General features: G+C 43.1%; 1 protein-coding gene across 3 annotated transcripts in view; it reads right to left on the reverse strand.

Annotated features, from left to right (window-relative positions):
• LOC126404819 (RNA binding protein fox-1 homolog 3-like) overlaps positions 1-15387 on the reverse strand; it is a 457207-nt gene extending 441820 nt beyond the window's left edge. Inside the window, exon 1 of one of the 3 annotated variants that reach the window (XM_050068158.1) lies at positions 15237-15387. The gene's annotated coding sequence lies outside the window, so the exon portion shown is untranslated. The remainder of the gene's footprint in view (positions 1-15236) is intronic. The other 2 variants (XM_050068155.1, XM_050068156.1) reach the window with 2 other exon arrangements.
• Positions 15388-18524: the final 3137 nt, after the last annotated feature.

Consider the following 18524-nt stretch of genomic DNA (forward strand, 5'->3'; position numbering starts at 1 on the left):
ACTATGCTTCACTACTAGAACTTCTATACTTTTACAGAAATCTAGGAGTGGAGCAGTCCAGTCAACTATTTAAAGAGGCAACAGACAGCATCTTTTCCTAAATATATCATTATGAAAATAATGTGGGTTGCACAGGGTAGTATACACAGTAAAATCAGACTATCAGCGTTTACATAGGTTACTTAGTGGCTTTGCAATCTTTGCAATGAGCTTCTGCCATCGGGGCGAAATTTCGCAGAAAAAAAATCTGCTTTATGGCAGGAAACACGTCATGTATTGCAAAACTGGTCGGTCAGCCAATCAGGGACTGGAGCTGGTCCTTATGAGGAGTTGGGCATGAGATAGTTGAGTCACGAGCACAATGACAGACGGACAAAGTTTGGAAACAAGTGAAAAACGGCCTAGCAAAAGAAAATTAGCTCCTCTGTCTGAGGAGGCAATGGAGAGTGATAAAAGAAGAGGAAAAACAAGAGTAAACCTCAGTCAGGCGTTCAAGAGATGGAGGGAGCTCCGTGACCAAAGAAGCTTCAAAACCGGTGTCCAGCTAGCTTTCTTTCTAACGGATCAGTAAGTAACACGGCTAAATGTTAGCTAGACGAGAGAGGACTGTACTGTACTGCCTGCTAGTTAACTCCTAGCTGGCCAGCATCGCAAATCGCCGCAGCCAGGGACCGTTTATATAACGGTTAGTTTAATAATATGGATGCCAGTTGTAACATTTGAATGTTTTAGTAGTAAGCCATGTTCTAAGTGGGATAATGTATAGTGAGCTGGTGACTGTTGAAAAATAACTCCCTGCGCGTCGGGGTTCCATTCCCCTGTCAGGAGTTATTTTTCAACAGTCACCGGCTCACTATACATTATCCCTTACATGTCTACTGTTGTTTGTACTGATACTGTGCATATTGGTATAATTTACTGTGAGTTGTTTGTACTGGTACTGTGCATTCTGGTATAAATATTTGCATTACTATTTGTTTTTTCTTCAGATAAATCTGATAATTGTTGCTCGGTCTCTTTACTCATTTATTTAGTATAGTGTCCACACACCTTCTCATTCTACATATACACAGAGGTATACTGGTGGCTTTACAGCCTACATTTTATTGATTATCTCTTATCCCCACAGTCAATTTGGTCGTTGCGACAGTGCGAGCAACACTGCTGACGCTAGGTGGCGCCAAGCTAAAAAAAACCCAAATCCTATCTGTTGCCTCTTTAAGGGCAAGCGGGTCTCTAGTGGTCAGAGGAGGTAACACTAAAGGTTGTGGAGGCATGCATAGACAGTGTTCGTGTTTGTCATTTGGCACTGTGAAAATCTGCCCAACGAACCTCTAGTTCTCACAAAATTAACAATTTGCAGAGATCATCTCACATTTGTGATCTCACCCTCTAACCTCTATTTTAAACAGTGTTATACTTATTCAGTACCTGGTATAAGTACATCAAAGGCAGGCAGCGGTATTGTATCATATGTCTATTGTGCCGGAATTCACAACATTGTGGGCTTCACCATGGTAACAGAGATCAGAAGGCAAAGGTCACGCAAAGCGTTGGTAGAGGTGTCGCTCGGCAAGGGCAGGGTGGGGGCGGAAAAACCTCCACATGGGCCTTTTTCCATACACTGAGCACGCTCATCATCTCCTGTCCTCCAGCAGCTCCCTGCAAGGTTAGCGAGAGTCAATAAGCCTTCCGCAAAGGTTAAGGAGACCTATAAGGAAGATATTATGCAAACAGTGATCTCTCTGGATCCAGCAGAACCACAAATAGAGTGGCATAACCGTCTTTGTTCATTTTCAATCTGAAAGTAAATCACAGAAAGGTGCTCCGTTTTCCTGCATGACTGGCTTATGAATTCAATATGAGCCATCTATACACTTCGACGCAGAGTACTTTTGGAATACAAAAACCAAGAGACAGCATATCAAATGGTATGAACTGGCAGTCTCTTTCAAAGAACAAGTATTATTTGTGAAGTTTAGATTTCTCTATAGATCTTAAAATGTGGGGAGCTGATGGATTTCTTTATTATTAAGCAGTGACTCATTGGTGACTGTGGCTGGTTCAGACAGTTCTGGCTTCTCACTTTGATGATTTTCATTTACTAAGCATGAGGGGATGCAGTTGCATATCTTAAGATCTGACGTGATTTGTGTGCATTTACGTTTGGGGATGGCAATAATAGGGCACAAAAATGGTGGTAATAGTGAAAATACATAATCTGCGTACCATGAAAATGGTGTACTTATACTTAATGCTCAGAGGAAGCACTAACTTCTCAAACTTAAAGATCCCTGGCTGCTGGGTTATTTGTACAAACAGAGAGAAGGACGAATAAGATAGCGTCCTCCATCTGAGATTTACTGTCCTGTAAATGTCAGAGTATTAATTAACAGATTTTAAGGCCGTAAATCATATTCATTGTGAAGATGACGATGATTATTAAACACTGCTCAGGGAAACCATGAAACCAGCAGGAGTCGTGCCAAATCAAGACTGACGAAAACTCCACCAACCTTTCATCCCGATCTCAAGTGAAGCCACAATAGAGAATCACTTTCGGTGTTCTCTGTGAAAAACTGTCAGAAACATTCACAGATGTTTCACCTCCTGCACATGCTCATTTAACATTTAGCTTCAGGTGTTCTGTTCAGAAAGTGCAACTGATTAGTAAAAGTGGTTTCATAAAGGAGGCAACAAAGTGGAAAAGGTCTGAGCCAAACCGACAATTTCTTTCCATGCTGTTTCTGTCGGACACCAGCTCTGTTTGGCTTAATTATTTTCTCTCCATTACCGGCTACTGTTGCCTCAAGGGGACAGAGGAGGCTTAAAGAAAATGTCACAGATTTGAATAAGGGAAGAAAAGTTATATTGCTTATAGAATTCCAGTCCTGGAGCCCTGGTTTCAGACTTTATCGGCTTGTGTTCCTTTATACTCTACATGTCTGTGAGCATTATTCAGATTGTCTCATTTTAGGGTTTTTAAGTCAAAAAAAGTTCAAACCTTCTGTATATTAAACGAAAACATATGGGAATAGTCAGAAATAATAAACACAATTCTGCACAGCATAAGCCCTATTCACACAGGAATAATATTACCTGAGGACCTCTAGTAATTGTAACTGTAATTGCAGAGGTCGTCTGTGATCTTAATCCGATGCAAATCTGCCATGCCCTTAGTTTGTTGAGTAAAATTTCTACTGCAAATTACCCAACATATTTCCCCGAACAAAGAGGTCATGTGATAATATTTCTGCATCTCAAATCAGTGATTCGGGGTTGTATTTTTTTTGCAAGGTTTTTGTTTTCACCATGCTTTTTTTCTGCCTCTTTCCAGATCAGTGTTCTGCAGTGCAGCAGTAACGCATTACAGTAATATTATTACTTCCCAGTAACGACTAGTGTAACAAATTATTAATAGCCCAAAAACAAATAACTCGTCACAGCTTCATTTTCATTGTCACCCCACGACTGATTTGAAATCCAACAATCACATAATGAGAGATGACAAAAACATCATTGTTCCAGGTAGTGGTGCTAAGACTTTCCAGTGCAAAAAAACTGACCTCAAACCTCCTGAAACACCTTGTACGATCAAAAGCACAAAAGTGTGAAGCTCGAGTAAGCACACCACAGGTAGCCCTACAGTAGCTAAACAACCAAAACAGGATTTTATTCATGGACAGCTGCAGGCTTAAGCGGGATTTACAGTTGTGCGGCAGACCCTACGCCGTAGCCTACTCATGTCGCCTATGCACATCGCCTAAGCCATGCGGTGGTGTTGGTGTCACTCTGCAGTTACACCTCCAAGACACTAGTTGGACACTAGTCGGAAGCTGAGGTTTCTGTTAAGTGCTGTAAAATTTAGTTAATTCAAAACATGCCCAAAAACACGCATTAAACATGGCTTAATAGAGACAATTTCAAACACAAGTACACAAATCAGCTTCACTACAACTCGCAGCATTCACAGACAACCCCTAACCCTAACCCACAAATACAACATGCTAATGTTATTAGCACACGCCTATGGCATTTTACATTGTATAAATTAGCCTAGCAGCTAGCGATGTCTTCCTCCTCTCATATAAAACCAAGGACAACAGCAGCATTTAACAAAGGTAACGGCACACAATTTGGCCCCATTACAACTCACAAGATTCACTGACAAAACAACTGTCACACTAAACGCGTTTTCCAAAAAAAATACAACATGCTAATGTTATTAGCACAAGCCTTAGGCATTTTACATTGTATAAATTAGCCTAGGGACTAGCTGAGAATTCCTCTGCTCATATGAAACCAAGATAAATCCTTAAGTATACGTATAGGATTATGATGCTTTAATGACTTAAAACGCTATTTTTTGTGCAGGCTTTATTGTCTTTACAATTTATTGTTTCTTATCTGTGAAATTAAAGTAAATAAAAGCTTTGTTTCCACTGAGGGAAATGGTGTCAGCTTGAAAATATAGACAGGAGGTGTGTGTTGCAGCAACGTGTAGTTACATTTCTGGGGAGGTGCACGTCAGGCTACGCGTAGGTTATGGAGTAGGATGCATGTCAACGCAGAGCCTACGCTCAGCGTTGCCAGGTGTACAATAATTAACGTATTTGTACGATAATTTGGCCCTCTGTATGATGTACGATCAATAATCCCAAAAAAGGCCAAATGTACGATAATTTGACCATTTCATGAATGTGTGGTTGTAATCAGTATGCCAGAGTTTTTTGTGAGCCCTGAAGGCATCTGTTCCCATGTGACATGTTTCCAGCCCATCACACTTTGCTTATGAGATATGGGTGACGTTTGTCTCTGAACAGTGAGCACAATTGGCTGAATGGTCAGCTGTACCCGCCCCACAAGGCGCTAGGACCCATCAGGAAGTCGAGTGAGAAGGAGATTCAAAACAGAAGAAGATGAAGAAGAGGAAAAACAGAAGCAAGGAAAATGGAAAATAAAGTAAACACTAGAGTGACTATATTTGCCTATAGCGCATCAGTAGGATTGTTATTTTGGTTATGACGGATGTACGATAATTTCCCTCAAAATACGATAATTTTGAGTCTCTGGTACAATAATCCTACATTTCCCACCTGGCAACGCTGCCTACGCTGTGGCTACGGTGTCGATTTAACACAGTAGTATAAATTCCGCATTAGACCATCCTGATGGCGTAAACTCAACATTCTGTTTCACTCCCTGTATCAGTCTGGCCCTGGTGCCGCCCCAAACACTTTCCAGTAATTACAATCCAAACAGGGCCAATCAGGGATCCAAACAGTAGTAAACAACATGGACAGTCAATCAGGGACTGCGTTGTTGATAAAAAGTTGCCTATCTCTATGATTAACCCTTTGTCTATCAGAGAGATCCTTGGAAAAGTAATGATCACAGCCAACAGAGGACCCCGATGAAAAAGAAAAAAGTTGTGAGCTAATGTTCTCTATCTAGCACGGAGATTACCCTGTAATTCAAATAAAGGCAAATGTGTAAAATCTGAATTTTAAGGAGAGAGGACAATTACCAGTTTTGTGGGGTGTTTAAGAAAAACAATATAACTACTAGTGTAACAGATTACTTTTGGCAGGGAGTAAAAAGTAAAGTAATATTGCTTTTGAAAAGAGTACTGAGTAATAAATTACATTTTTAAGTAACGAGCTCAACACTGTTCCTTGTATGTAAGATGCATTGGCAATATAAATGAAAAGTTTTGAGAGAATTTTGAGTGCAAATTCAGTCGGCTCATCACCCTATACAGCAATTAAACTGAGTGTCCAATGACAGTTTTTCTTCTCAGCAGCCGTTGCTTTTGTCATTCAGGAGGCAGATGTTGATGATGTCATGCAGAGCCTTGAAATCATATCCGGGGGATAATGTCAGTAAATTTGTGTAAAATGCACCGCACGAAACAGACATGATCACATGAGGTCCCTACTAGCCCTGTGTGAATAGAGCTATAATTTTTTTTTTTTTCCGCTTCTTCGCCATCTTGCTAATCAAATTTCAATCCCTCACATTTATTTTGTGACCCTTGGGTGCTTCTGACCTTCAGGTTGTATCCTGGAATACTCCATGTCCCTGTTAACTATGTAATAAACAACTTGCAAATGTCAATTTGCTGAAAATAGACTAAATATGTGTACAATTGATTTTAACGACTTCAAGTGTCAGCTGTACAGAGCAAAGCTCAATAACTCTATGAAATCTCCCAACAACCACGTGGAATACAAAGATGTCTTACAGTTTCTGCACAGATTACACATGTACTTCAGCTGCAGAGACGCTGGAGGTAATCCAGGGAAACTTTGTGAGTGGAGAAGCTTTTTGGTCTCCATATCTCTGTGATGGAATTATGTGTACCGAAATTAGAGTGCAAATTTGAATCAAACCTCTAAGCGAGATCTGTGGGTTCTTGGCAGTGAAGGGGGAACACAACAGGATTCTCGCACATATGCCATGCACATCCGTGAGAAGCTCAGCAGGCTGCCAACACCAAAGTGTTCATCACTCTCCACCCACTCCTTTTCATAACACAGAACAGAAAATAAAAATCCCCACAGTATCGGAGTGAGCCCGACCAATCAGTGTTGAGGATCAAAAAGCAGACGTTCAAGGAGAATGAAATGCCCCCATTGATTGGCCGCACTGCTTTGGTCCCCCCTGCACAGTCCTCCAATCGATACCTGAGAGATAAGCAGCCGTCAGCGACTGATATTGGTGATGTATAACCGCCGTGGCTGCGCGGCGACTGATGACTTCTTGCCGTGTTGGTCAAGACTCAGTAGAGCAACTCAGGCCAGCAAGCCAAGGACAGAGCCAGACCAACCAACCAGCACGTCCCCCAAGATCTTACTCATCAAAATGGCATCAAGCCACCAGCTGTTAAACCAAACGGCCCTTTATTCCTGTTAGTCATCTCCTACATAATATGACCCTCTTCTTTTGATTAGGTGACATCCCACCTGTGCGCTGGCTAATCAGCTGGGGTTAAACCTTTGCAAGGGGAGAGTAAAGCGTAACACAGCAACAAGGATAAATTACCTGAAAAGGAGCCGCTGTTATCACTCTGTTTGTTTTTCAAAAGACAATGAAATAAATAAATGAAAGGAAAAAAAAGGTTCAGAGAAAATGAAATGATGGCGTGGCGGTGTTTTGTGAAATTGTGCTGTCAAACGTTTCTCCTTTCTAATTTCCTGGAGCGCAGATGATGGAGCATGTGTGCTGACAGCTGAATCTGATAAAAAAAAGGAAAAGAAAAGACTTCTCCTCTTTTTCCACCTCACGAGCATTTATAAGCGGCATTTATAAATATAATAATAAAACAATTAGTCTGTAACAAATGACAATTGACAGATACCGTGACCTTGTGTGCACTGTACATTTTTTTGACTATGGTCATTTATTAAAGTGTCAAGGCTGACAGCCACAGGCATAAATACAAAACACTGTGATTGAGGCACAAAAGAAAGAAACTCAGTGTAATGTTTATTTACCAGGACGGTGTTATTTGAGTGGTGCTTACTTATACTTTACAGAAACAGGTAGAAGCTTATAAACATATTCAAATTAACTCGTAGCCCAAAAATCTATTAAATTTCTTGTGATGTATTGACTTTTCAACGACTGTGGAAGCTGCTACTCTGTTTAGAAACTTACAAAGGTCTCAGAGCAAGCAATCCTCTGTGAGTGTCTGTGTGTCTGTACGTTTGATGGGACCGTCCCAGCACAACTGTCACTTCGCTCCCCTGTTACAGGTGCTCCACACAGGGGAGCTGGCAGCTCTGACGGACGCCTCCTCCTAGGGATTTATGGGAAATGACAGCTCCCGCTAAATAAAGCCGAAGTGGCCGGGGAAGGGAAGACAACGGAAGTTCCAAACCATGAGCGCACAGGGCTGACACTAGCTGAAATTTATTTCCTCTGCTTTGCCTGGCAATTTAGTTGGAAATGTGCTATTCATACTTTCAGGCCTGGAGAGTGAGCGAGAGACAGAGAGAGAGAGAGAGAGAGAGAGAGAGAGAGAGAAAGAAAGAAAGAAAGAAAGAAAGAAAGAGAGAGAGCGAGCCCCACCCTTAATCTACTTCCTCTGTTTGGGGTAATGGTCTACGAGTTTTTTCTGCCAGCGAAAATCACATTTCTTACATGGCTGACTCTTGATGAATTATTTCACATTTCACTTACTTACCTTTTTAAAAGTTAATCTACATCAATAACGTTAAAGGAAAATTTCACAGCTACAAATGAACAGTTCCCCTTATTCAAACTCGAAAGGTGTGGAGCGTTTGGCTGCTTTAAAAGTCCATTTCAAACTTCATCATTTAACTGTTCGACAGCATATCTGAATGCACACGGGTCGGGCCGGCGTTCTGATTTTCTACTTATTTAAATATGGACCATCTTTAATTGAGCAGAAACTGCTGTGGAGAACAGTGCTGAACTAATACTGAGGCCGAAATATCATTACGCTGATGGAAGCCGGGCTCTCTGACTTTTATTGGCAGCTCCCGAGCTAAATGTGTGGTTCAATTCAGAGGCGGCCATAGCTGCAGAGGCAAAGTAATCGACTTTGGGACAAAATGGTGTGGAAAATGACGTGTAGGCCCTTGCCTAAAGCCAACCTGGTGCGGGCAGAAATCTATCAGTCAGGTGCACACCAACATTGGCATTTTCACAAATGTGATTTAGTCGACGATACTGGAGAGCTGATGTGCTGGACCAGTGCTTCTGGTGAAAGAAAACTACTATTTCAAGCCATGCAATCTGCTGCTCCTGCTGCTGAAAATGTCTGTGCATTTGGTTCATTCTGAACTCTGTCATGTTCAGATAAAACAATGTTTTACATAGGAAACCCTGCAGCGTATCACAGCTTATTTAGGTCAAAGTAACCCGAACCTTGCGAGCATTTGACTCTGAATTTTAAATCTCTAACCTCATTCAAGTCATCTCTCTCTCAGCCTGTAGAAAATCATTCCTTTGTTTTGAGATGAACACAAGATTCACTGCTGTTCCACACTACTGTGCAGAGTATTTTTGGCTCCGTGCTGCCAAAGTTTGGACACAGCCATTTATAATTCTCTCGCAAGGAAAGCAGCTTGCTTCTTTTTCCAAACAGACTCCATGGGATACAGACTGGTCCATGCTGTCATGTGGTCTGCTCGCAGAATCACATTATTTTTTAAAGAGCTCAAGCTTTTGCGTGCACCAAAGCCAAAACGGCCTCGACCAGTAAACCAAACATTAATCATCACAATAAGTCACAATTAAACAGCAATTATGTAAAAGACCTTTTCGCTTTGCGAGTGTCTCAACTCTTACATCAGCTTCTAAACCTCACATTCAGAGTGTGTCTCTCCCAGCAGCGAGCCTGGAGGAGCAACAGTCACACCCACACACTTGTGCACACACACACATACACTTGCAGAGCCACAGAGCAGATCAAGTGTGCCTGGAGAGCTCTATAGAGAGGCCAGTTTTCCTCATTAGACTGTGTGTGTGCACCACTCTCCAAAAAACCCCTCACTCTAATCACTGTCACCAGACCTCGGCTGAAAAACAGATAATTAATGTTGGGCCCTGCCTCAATCGGCTTCCATGCTAAACAGCTCTGTGTACATATGTGTGCGCATGTGTGTGGGTGTCTGCGTGTTTGTCTATTTGGAGTCTGTCGATGTAGGAGGCCCCCCGGGGACCGCGGATGCTCAAGCCATCCACAACAACGATTTCTCTCAGGCTCGCATAAGCTCTCAGAAGAACAATTGCACACCAGATAATGCACAAATTTACAGAAGAAATATCCCACTGTACCACAAAAGCCGTCTGCTGCTCCGACTTTGTGGCATCTCCCTCTTAAGTCGCTGGTTTTGTAACGTCTCGTCCCTTTAGCTCCAGGACTGCCCTTTTATTTCCCCTTCACCCATTTATTAAATGGAATGGACTCCTTAATCGTGTGCTTTGCAGAGCAGATTTATTTATGTTCTTTTTTTTCCTTCCTAAAGGCAGTTATTAATATCATAAATATTTGATGATACTTTGCATGACCCTGCAGAGAATGACACAGAGAGGTAATGAAGGTTAACGCCCGGGGTACAGACTGATTAAATAGCGACTGAGTGGCAAAAGCCCACCCAGGGCTGCTATAAACTTTCTAATAAAATGGACTAAATAAACATTCTGTTCACAGCACAATTTCTGTACAGGACAACTTTAACAAGGTAATTCACACAAACACATTTCCTACTTACTCCTCCTGATATCCAACCATGTAAATACTTTGGGTTTATTTGCCAAGGTTTGCGATATCCGTCTTACTGCCACTGTTACCATGGAGGTGAACGGAAATCTGCTTGTGGTTCTCGCAGCATCGAAAAGGACTTTTTACTCAACAGCAGTTTGTCTTTCCAAGAAAAACAGTCTTGGTTAGTCTGGATAATCAACAGACATCACTGTTGACAGTTTCCATTACAGCGGAATCGATTAATCAGCTAATTGCAGTGGTGCCCACAGACATTTTTCGTAGCGGTGGCCAGGTGGGGTCACTGAAAATCGTGGGGTGGCACACCAAATCCAAAAGCCATAACTGCATTTCAGGAATTCTATTATGCTGTTAAAGTATCTAGGCTAAAAGAAAACTATGTCAATATGAGATCTAAGGAATCACATACTGATGTACTTTCTTATTTTGCCGTTAATTTTTTTCATTATCTGATGTGAATAGACTGATATTGGTACAGTTAACATTTTGAGTTCTACAACAACCTTGTTTTAATGTGTTACGTACTAAACGTGTTAAGCGATTAATATTTCATCCAATAGGGGGGTTATGCAAACATAGACTGGTTCCAGCTTCTCAAATGTGATATGTGGTTCCCTTTGTTTTCTATAGCCCTTTTTAAATAGGAGTTGTGCAAATTTGCAGGAAAGCCCAATCAGTCTTTTTTCAGCATTGGCAGTATAAAAACAAAATCGGGGAGTGCGGCAAAATGCCACCTACATACTTTTTTTTATACAGAATGTGCCTTCTTCGGAGCAATGGGGGGCATGAGCAAGTAACAACACATGTAGCTCAGATGTAAACGTAAACAGTGATATACTCCGAGGGAAACCACGGCTCGTCAGTCCTTCGGCGATTCTCTCATAAGTTGGCCTGTTCTTCACCGTCCCCATTATCTGACGGTTAATGGCCTCTTTGTTTACGAGGACAAGGAGGGCGCGCAATTCCTTGTCTCCCCAGTTGCTCATCTTTACAGTGTCTGTCAGGTTTGTGTTTCCCTCTTGCTACTAGTACTAGCTGCTCATTCCTGCTATCAGCTGTTTCCTGTTTATCCACTGCCAGTGGGTCCCACATGCGGCGTCATCAACAGCTCCTCCCACAAGTCATGAACAGCCCCTCCCATGGCGGAAGGGCGCCTCGTTCTTTTTAAACCAAAAGGTTTCCGCCAATATGACTACCCTACGAGGCGGAAAATTGGGCACCTCGAATCAACCCGCCAGTCCGGCTCTATGTGTCTAAACGCTCACAGGTTACCAGCAAAACGGCCCAACATTCGCCAAAAATCTGGCAGTGTAAAAGGGGCTTATGACTGTGTTAGATTATTGATAGGACATTTTAAGAAGGGAGCATGGGCTCTGGGAACTTTTGATACGCACTTCTTTTCTGTTTGCTAACATGCTAAAGACCAAATGATCAGTTGATCTATTGTAGAAATAATCAGTAAATAATTAATCATGAATACCATTGTTATTTGCAACCCATTTGATTCAATAAGTAATCAGAACATAGGCTAACAAGGACATCTTATAGGACATGCTGTTGTTCTTAAATGTTGGTTTTCAATGTTTTGAGCACCACAAACAAAATTCCATTTACCTAAACTGTATTGGTCTGGTGGCAGAAATCTTACAGATATCTCAAATTCCAGACAAATAAAACCAAAAACTCTCTGCATGGATAGATAGCACTACAGGTAAATGAGAAAATGTGTTGTGAACTGACCCTTAAAACACGTTGCCGATGTAGACGTTACTTTGCGAGATAAAACTAATGTTTTTGTTGATATGTATACCTTCCAAAACCTTGCAATTGGTGTCATATGGTAATCCTCCTGTATTTTGTCAGCAGCACTTTGCCCTGCAATTACCATCTTTCTCACAAAGGTTTTTGAGGAGAGGCTATCCTTCCCAGGCTCACTCAACAAATCAATTCTGCTTTTTGGCTCTCTACCAAGTGAAAAAAAGTATCTTCAATATTTGCTACACATGTCCTTCATCATTGAATTGTGGTATTCACGGGTTTTTGAATAGGCTGTGTGTTCCATTGTCTAAGAACACCAGCAAAAGCAAACAGCCCCACAAAGCACCAATTACAGCATCAACTTTTCTACTCTGCAACACAAGTAGTGCTGCATTTGAGTCAAGACTGGCGAACATATGATGGGTTTGCAATTGTAATCACCATCGTTTAAATGGTAACAAGTTGGCAAATTAGTAAATTCCGCTGCTCATTTATTCAAGATGTGCAATTACTGGCAGCTAATACCCTAAAGTCAGGTGGAGATTTTCTGAAAATAAATGAAAAACACCCAGGAGGAGCTCAAACCATCTCTTCCAGTAGACATAATTTAATCAGCTAGGTATCTGAATATTTAAAGAGCTCCAGCATACAACATTTATTGATTTTCCCAATGTGTCTTTTTTACATTCAGATGTGGCCGAATACCTCGACAAAATGATTTGAAGCTGACATATATAATTTGACCTTGTCAGAAGCTGATCTCCTTCTCCCCCCTCACACATTTCCTTGTGCATGCTGTGTAATTGAGCCTTCAGGGAGAGTGGAAAGACTATCTGGCCCTCGCCTTGTAAGGATCTCTATTGATGATCAGGACTGGTTACCAACCATCTAATCAATAAGTGCAGATACATGGGCGGATAGTAATAAATATGGGGTGACAGTAACTTATCTTGCCTTCACAAGCAGTTGTAATAATTGCAAAGATCACAGACTTACATTAACAGCACCTCTGGGGTAAAAGCTTTGCAGTGAAAGATATATGTAATTAAATATGTTTCCTAGCATAAAAGGCTATTAACTTCCCCTTGAATATATTTCTCAACAATGAAACATACAACGTGGAGAAGATACATTTAAATCGACGGTCAGAGACCAAGTCAGAAGCAGGCAGGCTTTCTGCATTTAAATTGCAGGAATTTTCGATGAAAGCCACAGGCAAATCCGAAATGAAAGTTGCATTAATTTAGAGAGTTTAAATTACTTTTTGTGATGTAGCTTTTGTAATCTTCCTGTGCCACGGATATCATAGCTTTGATGGTGGTTATAGGTGATGCTGCATGGTCAGTGGAGTTACACTTTCTTATGTAGGACACTTAGTTTTCCTTTTTAACTCTAACTAATCAGCCTCTCCCAATAATCCTTGCATGGGGAAGAAGAAGGCAACTACAGAGGAGGAAAGGCTAGATAATTGTCTTGTTTACCTTGATTTAACACTGTGTGTGTGTGTGTGTGTGTGTGTGTGTGTGTGTGTTTGTTAAACCACAAGGGTTCAGTAAATTTGCCAAGGCCAGACAGAGGAGGACGGGAGTCTCAAGCTTTTCATTCACTTTTGCTGACACATCGGCAACCAGAGGCTGGCTGGGCCTCGAGAGCCATTGATGTGTCACTTCACATTTCTAACAGTCAAGATCAATCCCTCATTTAGATTCAGCAACGTGGAAAGCATGAAAAAATATTACCTATAGCAGCTAAACATGCCAGAAAATCATTAGAATTATAAATGAACAACAACAAAATAGAGAATGACAGGACACAGAACTACAAACAACTAAATGGAGGAGTTATACAAATTCAATTTTAAGCAGGAACCGGCGCTGTGGTGCATGTGATCCGTGTTAAACCACACCATAAAAATGCAAATACTTTACTTCTCTCTCCAGGAGTTTATAGTCCAACAACAAATCTAATATACTGTGGGATGTTTAACATATATATCTTTTCATTTTCAACATTTGCTCATCAGATTGTCAAAGCAAAGTGAGGCGCCGGCACAATATCCTGGGCCTCACAAATGTAATATAACCTGGATTGCAACGGGCCGGTGTGATGCAGCTGTGGCATTAGGGCCAATGGGAGCTCTTTAAATGAGAGAGTGGCCGTAAACACCACGTCTACTTTCTCCCCTTGCCAGCATTACTAGCGGAGCTGATGACAAGTGCCGAGCAGCCCTCTAGTGCCTTTAATACAGCGAGAGCATTCTCCAGGGGAAATGCAATCTGTGTCCTCTGCACAGATCCACTGTCTGCACTTCCCCGCATGTGAGCCGCTATCATATTATACTCCCCGCTCTCGAAATGGGAGAAGGAAATAGGAAATCGCCTCGGCCAGAGATGAACCAGGAACATAATCAAAAAATAGTGTGGCGCAAACGGCGCAGATCAGCCCGGCATGCAGACCTCCTCTGGCTGAGCGCTAAACAATAAGCAGTGGGGATTGCTTGGGATTCTTGTGCCATTGAGAGGAAAGTACGCCCCCTTTTTTCGCCCCGCAGGCATCTATTGGCTTATAGCAGCTTATACGTTTAAGATGGGAGATAAGAACAGGGACGTTTCCCTCATGTTGTGATCCAGCATGCCTGTATTGCCAATAAAAAACAGCTGAACTGCACAGACAAAAGAAGCTCACAACAGGAGGCGGCGGATGTGAAACATTATTCAGTTGACCTTGCATATTGCTGGGGTGATTTTTCATCTGAGCTAAACAAAGAAACATCAAATGCACTGTTGACTTTTGGCAAAAAGCATAAAAGTGGACCCATTAAAGTGGGGGGAAATGTCACACACATACTGGAAAGTAGGAAACGCACTTTTGCTGGATTGTTTTTGTTTGCATCCCGTGCACTGCACTAAATACAGGACTAAGCTCAATCCAAACAGCAGACATAAAGGAACACACTGCACATGTTCAAACAACACAATCCTGCACTTCTTTGACTGTTATTGTGACTGCCTGAAAAAGACAAAGACACTTGAGCAGTGGATGGATGGTGAGTACGGTTTTGAGATGGTGAGTACGGTGTAGAGTCAAGTCACTGTGTGTGCTTGAAGTAAATGCCGGACACGTGTGTGTGTGTGTGTGTGTGTGTGTGTGTGTGTGTCTGAAAGACGAGGTGTGTGTGACAGCGTTAAGCCTGAGTGAGAGGTGAAAGGACTGCTGTACTCACAGTTGTGCTCTTGTTTCCCTGTGGTCTGTCGGCGTGTCAGAGTTTCATCCTCTCAGCGTCTCTCCCTGGGCTGGGCTTCCTCTTCCTCTTCTGACCAAAAGGTGTGAGGAGGAGGAGGAGGAGGAGGTGGAGGAGGAGGAGGTGGAGGAGGAGGGGATGCACGGATTGAACGCAAAGGAATGAAAACCAGAGTGAGAGAGAAAGAGAGAGAGAAAGAAGAGGAGGAGGAGGGAGTGTGAGTAAGTGAGAGAGAGAGAGAGTGAGAGCGTGCTGTGGATGGAGGGAGGGCGAGTGGTGGCCTGCGATTGGCCTGTCAGTCCGGGAGAGGGAGCGTCGGTCTCGGTGGTGTCAGGGTGGCGGGCTGCCTGCACCCCAGTCGGTCTGCGGTGTCTCCGATTTAAACGCCTCAAGAGCCGGTCGCGCGGATTCCTACGGCGCACACGCTCGCTGGCTGGCTCACGACTCACACACTCTGCATCCACATCACACAGAGAGAGAGAGAGAGAGAGAGAGAGAGAGAGAGAGAGAGCAAGAGAAAGAGAGAGAGAGAGCAAGAGAAAGAAAGAGAGAGAGAGAGGAAGGAGGAGGGAGGGATGATAGAGTGAGGCAGACAGATTCAGAGGGCCGATGACAGCTTCAAGCTGAAGCTTCTCCTTGGCTCCTCATCAATGACAGGTACTGAGGAACAAGAGACAGAGGGAGCCCCCCCCCAACCCTCCCATTCACACGCCTCTACACACACACACACACACATTCATGTACACACACGAACACACACACACACACACACACACATTCATGTACACACACAGATCCACATCCAACCACGACACCCCCCTTCACCCCTCCCCATCTCAATTACCATGGCCGCGGCAGATGTATTGGGCTTGTCAGCTCTCAAGCAAGGCTGCGGAGGGGATGTGGGCTAACTTATCTCATCTAATTTAACCAAGCTATAATCAGACAACACTCTGGAGCTCATTTTTGGTTGGACTGGGTGTAGGATTTGGAGGTGGGGGGGTTGGGGATGAGAGGGTGAGGATTGGGCGGGGGGAGGGGGGGGGGCATGAAAACAGACGCAGACAAACTGCAATTAGCTGATGCCAGGTCAGAGGAGCAGTCAGATTAAAGCCATTTGCACTACAAAACACAAACAAAGGACAAACCCTGTTAAATTCCTGTAGAATAACTAAAGATTCAAAAAGGACAATGGAAGACTATCACAAGCAGCCGTGCGCAACCCAGTTACATTGATTCAACTGTGATTCATAATGCTGTCAATACAATTTGACTAATTTCAGTGAGCCAACACCCTAAACGTTCCAAAAACAAGATTCAGTCTGAACAAGAAGCACTGTGGAGGATATTGGGCCTGACGTCTCCGCAGTCAACGCCCAGTTTGCAGCCGAATGTCAAGCTCCGGTATTTTTCCCCTCATTAACTGTCGTGTCCGGTCAACAGCAGACCGACTCCAATCGGCTCCACACACAGTCCCATGAATCCTATCTCTGCCTCTTCACTCCACCAAATTCAATTAAAAAGAGAAATTGGCAATTAGATCACTGTTATGATCCTGTAACAATGATCTAATCTGTAATTCATTGGCTGGTGTTCCCCTGGGGTGGGAGGTAGGGGGGGCTGCTTGATGGAGTGGCTCGGAGACTCCTTGGCATTCACCTCGGCTCGGGCGGTGCACAAGGGCACGGGCGGAGCCGTGGGGTCCCGGTGCTACCGGAGGCCTCTATAGTGTCACCACTGGGGCCGCGTTGGCCCGCGGCAAGAACACAACCTGTGACACGCGCTCGTTTGTTTTGTTCTCGTATGCATGAGGGCTCAGTTCGCAGGTTGCCTGTGTAATATTTGTGAAAGCATGCACAGCAACGTGCAAAAGGCAGAAATGTACACAAAAAACTCTCACGGGAGGAAATCTTTTACTCCTTTATTGAATTAAGTCAATTCCATTTGGTTAATGAAGGGGTGGGGAGTGGTTTGCCCTTTTAGGGGCATCAGGCTAACAATCACATTTAGACACAAGGGGGTGGAGGTGGTTAGAGGAGGGTGGGGTCACAGTCTCTAGACTGGAACCTGTGTCTTGTCACCACCTTTGTGACTGGAGTCATGCTAGGAGAGCAGCATTACAGCTCCACCACATGTGGACTGTCTGCAGCACTTATCGTCACCGTACTGACCTGAAACAGCTGCAATGTTTGTGTATTTAAAAGGCTTGTTACCTGGCAACATTTAATACATTAAAGGCTTTTTATCTTATCATCCATCTTGTGGTGCTTATATTTAGTCCGGAAATAAATGCAGTGTCCTTTATAGCAGACATGCACACCTACACAGACACGGAGCCAGTGGCAACAGAAAAGCAAACTGACTATCATATATAAATATATATATATGGTGTGGTGTGTGTGGGCATGCGACACACGCGCACACACAGGCATACGCACACAGGAACAGTGTGATTGCTCTGCTTCGCTCGTTTAGCACTTCTAAGGCAGAGATCCCCAGAGGCCACCCATCACATCCAGTTACTGTGGCACACAGACACGACCGGGCCCCACCTGGCTGCTCTCACCTCAATCTGTAGGAGGCAGGAGGCACTAGCACCGTGTCGCTCTCTTTCTCACTCACTCACACACATACACACACACATCACTCACCAGAGATCAAAGATGTGGTCACACACACACACACACACATACACACACACACACGCACACACACACACACACACACACACAGATATCTCTCATCAAAGATCACAAGGACTTTCCGCTGTACAGACTTTTACAAACTTGCCGTCACGCACATAAAGTTGTTACGAATCGCCTCCTCGTGTTAAATCACAAAAGTACATTGCTTTAACGCGTCTGGTAACTGACTGTATCATAGTCACACGCAGACTTTTCATGGGAGGTGTGAAGAAGCTCATGAATCCTCAGCCAGCAGTCCTGTAAGTGTAGACAGACTATTATCATCTTCATCCTGGCATTATTTTAACTAATGTGATGTAATTAACATAAAATGAGTAAAATGTGTCAGCTGTAGAGCGCCGGTGAGAATAACAGATGGAATAAATGGAAAATGGCTACATTAACAGATATTTTTAAAGAAGACTAATGAGACAGAACTGCTTTGACTGTTGAGTCATGCTGATGGTATCAGGTGCTGAGATAAAGATGTAATAGCTCACTCAGGGGTGATACCCCGATGATGCAAAAACAAAGATGGGCAGCAGATAGCTCGAGTGGAAGAGTGCTGAGCGGGGTGAAAGTTGGG

Source organism: Epinephelus moara, chromosome 18 (genome assembly GCF_006386435.1).
Source record: "Epinephelus moara isolate mb chromosome 18, YSFRI_EMoa_1.0, whole genome shotgun sequence".
NCBI classification, from domain to species: Eukaryota; Metazoa; Chordata; class Actinopteri; order Perciformes; family Serranidae; genus Epinephelus; species Epinephelus moara.